This window comes from Geospiza fortis, unplaced genomic scaffold (genome assembly GCF_000277835.1).
Source record: "Geospiza fortis unplaced genomic scaffold, GeoFor_1.0 scaffold231, whole genome shotgun sequence".
Lineage (NCBI taxonomy): Eukaryota > Metazoa > Chordata > Aves > Passeriformes > Thraupidae > Geospiza > Geospiza fortis.
This window is the reverse complement of record NW_005054351.1, coordinates 5,156,892-5,165,194: the sequence shown is the minus strand read 5'-3', so window position 1 is coordinate 5,165,194 and position 8,303 is coordinate 5,156,892. Positions and strand designations below refer to the sequence as shown.

Genomic DNA, 8,303 nt, shown 5'->3' with positions numbered 1-8,303 from the left:
ATCATTGTGCTATGAGAACTGATACTGCCATGTAGTATGGGTGGTTGCACTGTAATAAATAATCTGCTTCCTGATTATTTTAAAGAAATATCATGTTAAGGGTGTGCATGCTAATATGGTACAGCAGATATTCTTTTACTTGCAGTAGTCATCTTGTGCACTGTTCTGACCAACCTGGTCTCTTCTAACTGTCTTTGAATCATACTTGAATAATTCTTTTGCAGTCTACACCTTCAGTGTATCATTGTCCCTTTTATCCCACTGGGAACTGTAATGCCAAAGTAGCACCTTTGTCTTGCTTGGCCTGCCTTGCTTTCAAGGGCACAGTCCTGGTGCAGATAGGTTTTTTCCTCACAATGTGTCTCTTATGAAATAATGCACTTCCTTTTTTGGTTTCTCAAAATTTCACTGAAATACTGTAGCTGTAAAACTTACTGGTGAACTTCTGCCCATTCCTACTTAATTGTGTTTATGATTGTGCCTTAAAATAAGAAACCAATGAAACATGGTTCAGATCAGGGATATAGAGCTGAGCTGCAGTTTATGATGAATGTAGTAATATTAAATTCTATAAGCTCTTAACTTTAGTAGCCTCCGAGGTTCTGCCCATCTTCTGTGTCACGTTATTTTCAAGCACTTAACTGAAAGGCTACAGCTGCTATAATAATGTAAAGTACCTGTTGTTTTAATACACATAACAGTATTATGTAAGAGCTTAAGAGGATTTGAAAAAAACGTATATTCCCTTACAACTCTAGGATAACTCACCCTGGCAGAGTTCTAGTACACATAAGTTGATTGAGTCACCAATGTTAAGAACTTAATGAGAAATAATTATACTTGCAAAGTATAAAACAGTGCATGTTCACTTTCTGAAAAGCTGAATCCCTCTGTTACTGTGATCTTCTACAACTGTGATGGGACACAAATGTTACACTGTATTTGACAGCCTGTTTTCTTTCTTTATGTATCATTGTGGGGTTTTCTGCAGCATAAAGTTGCAGAAAAAGGAGTTACTGACTGCTGTCTAGTTACTGACTAGACTTTACTTGAGAGATGATAGCCTAGGCTTTATTATAATCTTAGTTCATGTTAAAGCGTGGCAAATTTCAGGTGTCTGGCTGTTCCTGACTAATTTAGGATGCTATAAATCAGAATAAGGTATTGAAACTGAATAACTGTTGGTTGGAGCCAATCTATTTATCAAGATTTAAGCAGTTTGTATCCTAGATGGAAAACACCAGTCTCATAGTGGCAACTTAAGTCAAATCAGTACTTGAATTTTGTGTTACCAGATTTATTGCTAATCAAATGAAACCATATGATATTTGACCTTGAAGATATTAAGAAATTTAATAGAAATTATTATTATTTGTAATAGGTACTAAGAGTATGCGCACATAGTTGCATCTGAACACTTGTGTTTGTGATGGCATGTGGTGCTTTCACCTCCCTTGATATGGGAAGAAAATAATGTTTGTGGTTCTGAATTTACACAACAAAGATGTAGGTGTTAAAACAGGGCTAACATTGAAATGTTATGCCACACTGAAGTGTTCACTGATTAATGGCAGAATGTTTAGCGCTCCTCTTAATGGTCTTAGCTGCACTGCCTGGCATGACAAAATTATTATTAATAAATAGACATTGGAAAAAGGTGAAACAATTCTGAGAGTTCATGAACATGGAGTAGATGAAGAAGCTTCTCTATAAAGGAGTTTAGTTTGGTGGAGAAATCGAGTTATCTGCTTTCTGCAAAGTTTCTGCAGTTGTTTCCTAGATATAAAGATTTAGCGTGCTGTCTAAAAGATGGTGATACTATCATGAATCACCTGATATGCAAAATATTTCTTCATCAGTTCATGTTCCCAGCTATTTTGGGGGAAGAAAAAAAAGAAAATATGATGGGATTTAGAATATTAAAAATCTTCAAAAAATCTACTTGGGTACTGTTTATCAAGTTTGGAAAAGTAGAATTTTGGGCTAGGGAGTTCAACTACCATGAGTTATCTCTGTTGCTTATACAATTATTGACAGAAATACCAGATCTGGATTGCTTAAATGTATGAATGTCTGTAACTAAGATATCCATGCAAATTTTCTGTAGTTGATGAATTTTTTTTCTGTCAGTGGGAACTGCAAAACATGAGATTATCAGCTAAAACTAATTTTTCTATATGTTATGACATCACAGGGTCTGAACAAAGTTTTTTAACTGATTTACAAATACAGAGAGAAATTACTAGCAGATATCACAAAACTTGGAGCAAGTACTTTTAAAGTCATTATCACATACTACTATGCAGAAGATAATTTATGAGATGTGGCTCTTCAGCAAGATCTGGTATTTTTCTATACAATAATACTTAAGGAGCAGCTTCAGAGCTTAAGTGCTGTATTGCTGAAGCCTCTGGTATGTAAACAGGGTAATATCTCTTGCTTTTTTTCTTTAAAAATGAAAGGCCACAGGCTGGCCTTTGAGAGAAGGCATAAGAGGAAAACAGATACAACATGAGATTAATTGCTTTTGGAGCTGTGGCTTGTGTGAGGACTTTAAATGGTGTAAAGCTATTGCTGAGTTCTTGAATCTGTAGGGCAACTTGTATTTGTCTTGTGTAATACCTCGTCTTAGAAATGGAAAGTACCTTGTGAACTGCAGCGATTTATCTGCAAGGTTGTGAAAGTACTTTGGGCTTTTAACATATTTCACAATTGGAACCAGTGCCAGTAACTACTGTGATGGGTTTGTCCGTGGCTCATAGTTCCATCAGTCTTAGTGCCTCTCCTCCTAATAGCTTTGGAGCTCATCATCCCGCTGTTACTGCTACCGCCTTACTGTTGCTTTGGAGTCTGTACATCAGAGTAGTCTCTGTTTTTTCTCATTCACCTGCTTGGAAAGAAAAAGAAAATAGACATTCTTGACTTTTAAAGTGGGGGCCTTGAAGGACCAATTCAGATCCAGTGGCTTCTTTAAGTTGTCTGTATGGAGGATGAATCTCACACAGATACCAACTATTAGGTGGAGTTTCTACAATATAGTTCTCAAATTTTAGTTTGCTCTTTGCTAGTTTTCTGAAGACCACTTATCACAGCTTAACTGTGTGAAAGAGGAAAGCTTATATTGTCTATGGTTGATGTTACTGCACTAGTCTTCAAGAAAAGAGACGGTAAACAGCAATCTGTAGATCTGAAAGTTTGGGAATTCCTTATCTAAGAAATAAATGTGTTCTTTAATTGATGATATCCAGAATCCTGCATTGTATCTTTTACATTTTCTTTTTCTCATGCATTTGATCTACCTCAAAATGTCTTGCTCTTAGAAGTCAGGTCGTTCAGGCTCTCATCATTTTCTGTTACAAAATGATGTTAGTAACTTTTTTCTTCTCAAATCTATAATAGTGCTGCCTTCCCATCCTCCAACATTTTGTTGGTCCAGGGGCAATGTTTTACCAAGTTTATTGACCTGCCAAATATTTCTGCTACTGGCTGCTTACTGAATAATGGACCTTAGAATTGAAGAATTCTTGTTGGCATTTTGCTTTTACTTCAATACTAAGAAGAGTTAAGTCTAGGCATGAGTAGCTCCAATGCCTGCAATACATTCTAAAATGATGAAACATATTTCATTAGAGATTTCCCAAATGTTCAGCATGGCAAAACTTCATCAGCAATTGGCACTTCTTGTATCTTTTCAGAGCAAAATTCTACAAACTGTTTAAAACTAATGAGTACAGTTAGGTTTTGCAGGTTAATTCTTCTTTTTATGTTTGTAACACAGCATTACTTGAAAACTCTTCATCATGATCTTCATCATTTTAGAGGTAGTCAGTGTTGAATAGTAGAGAGGTTTGCCGATATATCTTGACATGTCAGTAACACAGTATGGGCCGGATATGGACACTGATGCCTAACAGGAAAATGAAAGAAATGCATGTACACCTTGAAAAAATCTCCTGTAGTGTTTTATTGTAGAACTCACTGGGAACAGGAGAGTTTATAGGGTTTGTCATCAGTGAAAGGGAAGATATGTGTGTATGCTGTGGTGCAGTCACATAAAGTGGAAAATAAAGCTTTAGAGGGCATTGCATATCTACTGGCTGAGTTGTAACACTGCTGCCTCTGTGAATTGTTTTCCTCTGCCCACCAAAAATGCTGCATGTAAAAAATGTTTGGCTGTAGGGCGAGTGTAGATTGCCATGGTTTCTTTGAGTACCTTTGAGTGGTAGTTGTGAAGGACATAGGAAGGTGGAGGAAGAAGAGCTCCGTTGGATCATGACACCTGTATGCAAACAGAAGGAGAATACACTTTCCTGGGAGACTGACTCCCATATCTTGAGTCTTGAATATTCAAGAAATACTGGATACTAGGAGCTTCAGAAGTTTGAAATACGCTGGAGGAGTTGTGTGATAAGTTTTCAGGGCATATGATATGCATTGAGTGTATGTGTTTTTCACATGTCACTCTTGCAATGCCTTTTACCTGCTTCTAGTGTGTTGGTGCTCCCTTATACCAGAGGAAAGGTGATAAAAAGTCCTTTGGGGGCAAGCAGGTTGACACATAAGTAAAGGTGTAACAGTGCAAGTAGTGGGTCATATAGTAACAAGACAGGCTGTTTTTAAAGGTTCATAGATTACCCTGTAAAGATAGGATTAGGATGGCAGATAAAATTTGGGAGGAAATATTGGAAAAAATTTAAAAAAATTATATTTGCAGTTTATTTTACTGAGTTAATATGTTCTTCAATTTGCTCTCATATTTTGATGATTTGTACAAATTCTTTTCAGAGTGAAAAAAAAATTGCTTCTGCATCTCCATATTCCGTGTATGTCAGATTTTGGATTTAGTGTTTCTAGGAACGCAATTAACATAAGTCTTACCATCAACATACAATTATGTAGTAAATAAATAATTGGTATAGATGCTGTTACTTATCTGAGACAAAAGAGAGCGAAAGGAGAAGCAGGGTAAAACTTTAATCTGTCTGGTGGATGTGTATAATGTGTGCATCCACTGAACTATTCATTCTAAATTCCTGTTACAGAAAATGAAAGCATGTGCTTTTACAAAATGATTCATCTGATCTCTTAGGCTATCTGCTTTAGGGTGCAATTTGTTTTATCACAGACTCTTATCTGTGTTGGCTGAATCTCCATTTATCGTGAAGGGAGACAGGAATGGTTAGCTGTCTGTGGACAGACAAGTCCCAGTGAAGATTGCTTCAGCTTTTATGTCTGTTGGACTGATGATGCATGGAAGTCTTTGCATTGATAGTTTTTCAACATTTTGTTTAAATGGGACCGTGAAGCTTCATTTTCTAAAGTGAGCTAATACACACATTAGGGTAAGATGAACTAGGCTGGTCTTACATGCAGTGTGTAATCTAATGAAACTTTTTGAATAGGGTGAATTGCTTAAAGAAAAACTAGTGTCTCTGAAACATGCTTCTTTTTCTAAACAGATCTATTCATCCATCTTTTAAAGATGGTTGAATCACAATGCTGTTGCTAAGCTTTTTAATAGGATGCATGTGATATTACAAAACAGCTCCTGCAGATCTCCATTAGGGGCTGTTGGCAGTGTTTTGTGGGATAGGTATATGAGCTTCTGTGGAAAGAAGGATCTGTTCTGAATTTATTTACTGGTAAATGTCTGCATTGCATAAAAGGAATATTGGGGGCGTAGCTGAGTTCTGGTATAATTAGGGAAAAATGCATTTTTAGAACCATAATTAGCCACATGGGTTGAGTGCTGCTAATGGTTAGTTAACTCATCAACTAGAAAAACCAAACTCTAATGCTGAAAAATGAATTTATCAGTGGTTTAACATAATGTGAATGAAAAGACAGGTAAATATTTTCTGTGATATAACTGTCTCTTAAATGCTTTTTTGCAGGCTGTCATTTTGCTTGCTGTTAACATGGGGCTGGTGGAAATTTTGCTTGTTGTCTGCTTTAGTCTGTAGTTAATTTACTTGGGAAAATGTTCAAGAGGTCACATTGTAAACCGGATCACCAAAATGATCCATCATTAAAAGTAATCCTGTTTTGCTGTGTCGTGGCAAAACTAGAGGCTTGTGTGGTTTCATCTATAGTCAGCCCCAGAAGTTTTACTGTTGTAACTAAGGAGACAACAGCAAAGGGGCTCAAAGGGGCTCCAGCTTGAAATGGTGGATCCTTAAGTACTGTCAAAATTCTACTTTCTTAGTCTTAAGAGAAACTGAGAAAAAGAAACTGCTCTGAAATGTATTGGTATGGCAACTGTGCTCCTTTAGATAGCATATTTAAATTGTAACCAAGGCTTGTATCTATATACACGGTGACGTTTTTGCATCCACTTCCTACTACTGAACAATTCTAAACTTTTGTACTTTCCAACCATGTGTTGCATCTGAGATTTCTGTATTTAGCGTTGGGAGCTTCATCTATGCAGATTTATTTTAAAACCACAGAGTTAAGGGTTAGTTGGTCTGTTATTGTGGAGATTTTAAGTTAAACTGTTAATGAATTTGCATTAATTTCGTTACAGCTAATGGGGCTGCGACATTAGTAAACGTAGTTTATCTTCCATTTCTGTAAGCTCTTATCCTATTGATTACTGTCTGATATGTTTCTCCATTGCTTAAACATAACTGGGTTTTGCTGGAATTCTGTTGACAGGTTGATTTTTATGTGTATTCTGTGATTTAAAGTTAAATCACTTGTTGAGCTTGTACAGTGATGGTTGAGAATGTGCCAAGTGAACAAAGTAATGAACATAAATCTTTCCTTACTGCTGAATGTTGCTGTTGAATTCAGACAAGCTGTCTTTAATTTGTGTGCTCCAGTTTCTCTTTAATTTCTTTAATCTAGAAGCAGTTAGGAGTCAGATTAGGATGCTGTGGAGACAACAGTACTATAAAGCATGTGTGGGGGGTTTTGTTATTGTTGTTGGTTTTTTTAAATGCTGGGACTCTGGAGTTGCATGACCATATGGGGCACAGCTGATTAATATATCCCCTTCTGCTTCATACAGGCTAAGATTAGGTGGTTTATGTATGTACATGGACTGTTTTTCATCAGTGTTCATTTTGGGGTTAGGTCAGTATGATGGAACATTACACAACTATAAAGTAAAATATTGCTTGAAAGCGTTGTTAGTGTGCAGTAGTAGTGAAAGAACTCTCAAAATGGCCTAAGAAAGTAGAATAGAACAAACCAGAAAATGAGTAGAGATGGGTGAGAGGAATGCTAAAGCCTGTGGAATAATCTCTGCAAAAGGATTTATAGACTAGGATTAGAACAAAATTGAGTTGAAGCTAGGAAGGGAGGAAAATAATTCTGAGTTGCTTGAGGCAAGGTAAATGGAGTATGATGGTTCTTGTTTTGGAACAGACGGTGAATGAGAAGATGCACAAATTATCAAGAGATTAAAAACAAACAAGAGGAAGTGGTTCTTCTCACAGCACATAGTTAAGTTATTCAGCTCTGCTGCAGTATGTTCTCGATGCTAAAAATTCACATGCTGTAATAAAGCACCTGCCCAGTTTCGCAGGGAGGGGTGGGGTAGAATCCATCAAGTGCTATTAAACACAAACCCACTGCTCTCAGATGTAAAGCAGGTTTTGAGTCTCTGAAAGATAAGGAGAGTTTTGTTGTTTATTGTTGTATTTGCCATTGTATTATGTTGTTCCCTATGCATTCTGTAATAGTTCCTACCAGGTAGGAGAGTGGGCATTTAGTTTAATGCAGCATGCTTTAATTCAGTTTTGTGCTTTTTTGAATAAGGACGGGATGTTGTTACATGGGAATGGTAGGGGAAGCTCTGTAAGATGAGCAGTTTGTGGAGTGTTGGGAAGCAGATATGCCAACCATCTTCTGGTGGAGTGGTTTTTGAAAGAGCGTGTGAAGCATAGTGCTTAGTGGCAGAATAAAAGGGTGCATACAGTAACAAAAAACCCAGTGAAGTTTGTTGAAGCTTGATGACTATCTTTAAAGAAACACAAAACCCCAAACCTCAATGTTTATGTTGTTTGTTATTGTATTAATGCTTGTTGTACTTAACCCTGTTCCTTGTCTAGGTGATGACATTTTGGAAGTTAATTGATTTCATTCAAATTTTACAGGCGTGGAAGTCTCAAACTGAATTCTATGGGTTTTGTGGAAGCAGACAGCTGGATAGTGAAGAGGTTATACCATGGCTCCAGCTGAGAGAAGCAGTAAGGTGAGCTTGTTAAACATCACAGAATCCTCATAGGACCCCCAACCTTGTAATTGAATTCATATGAAACCAGGTTCATTAGTTTCACTGTCTGTGAAATAACTTG

General features: G+C 36.8%; 1 protein-coding gene across 2 annotated transcripts in view; it reads left to right on the top strand.

The window, feature by feature from the left end:
- The first annotated feature begins 8,101 nt into the window (after positions 1-8,101).
- The window catches only part of SNRK (SNF related kinase), a 29,460-nt gene continuing 29,258 nt past the window's right edge, over positions 8,102-8,303 (top strand). For both annotated transcript variants that reach the window (XM_031058882.1, XM_005423397.3), the window contains exon 1: positions 8,102-8,200. The gene's annotated coding sequence lies outside the window, so the exon portion shown is untranslated. The remainder of the gene's footprint in view (positions 8,201-8,303) is intronic.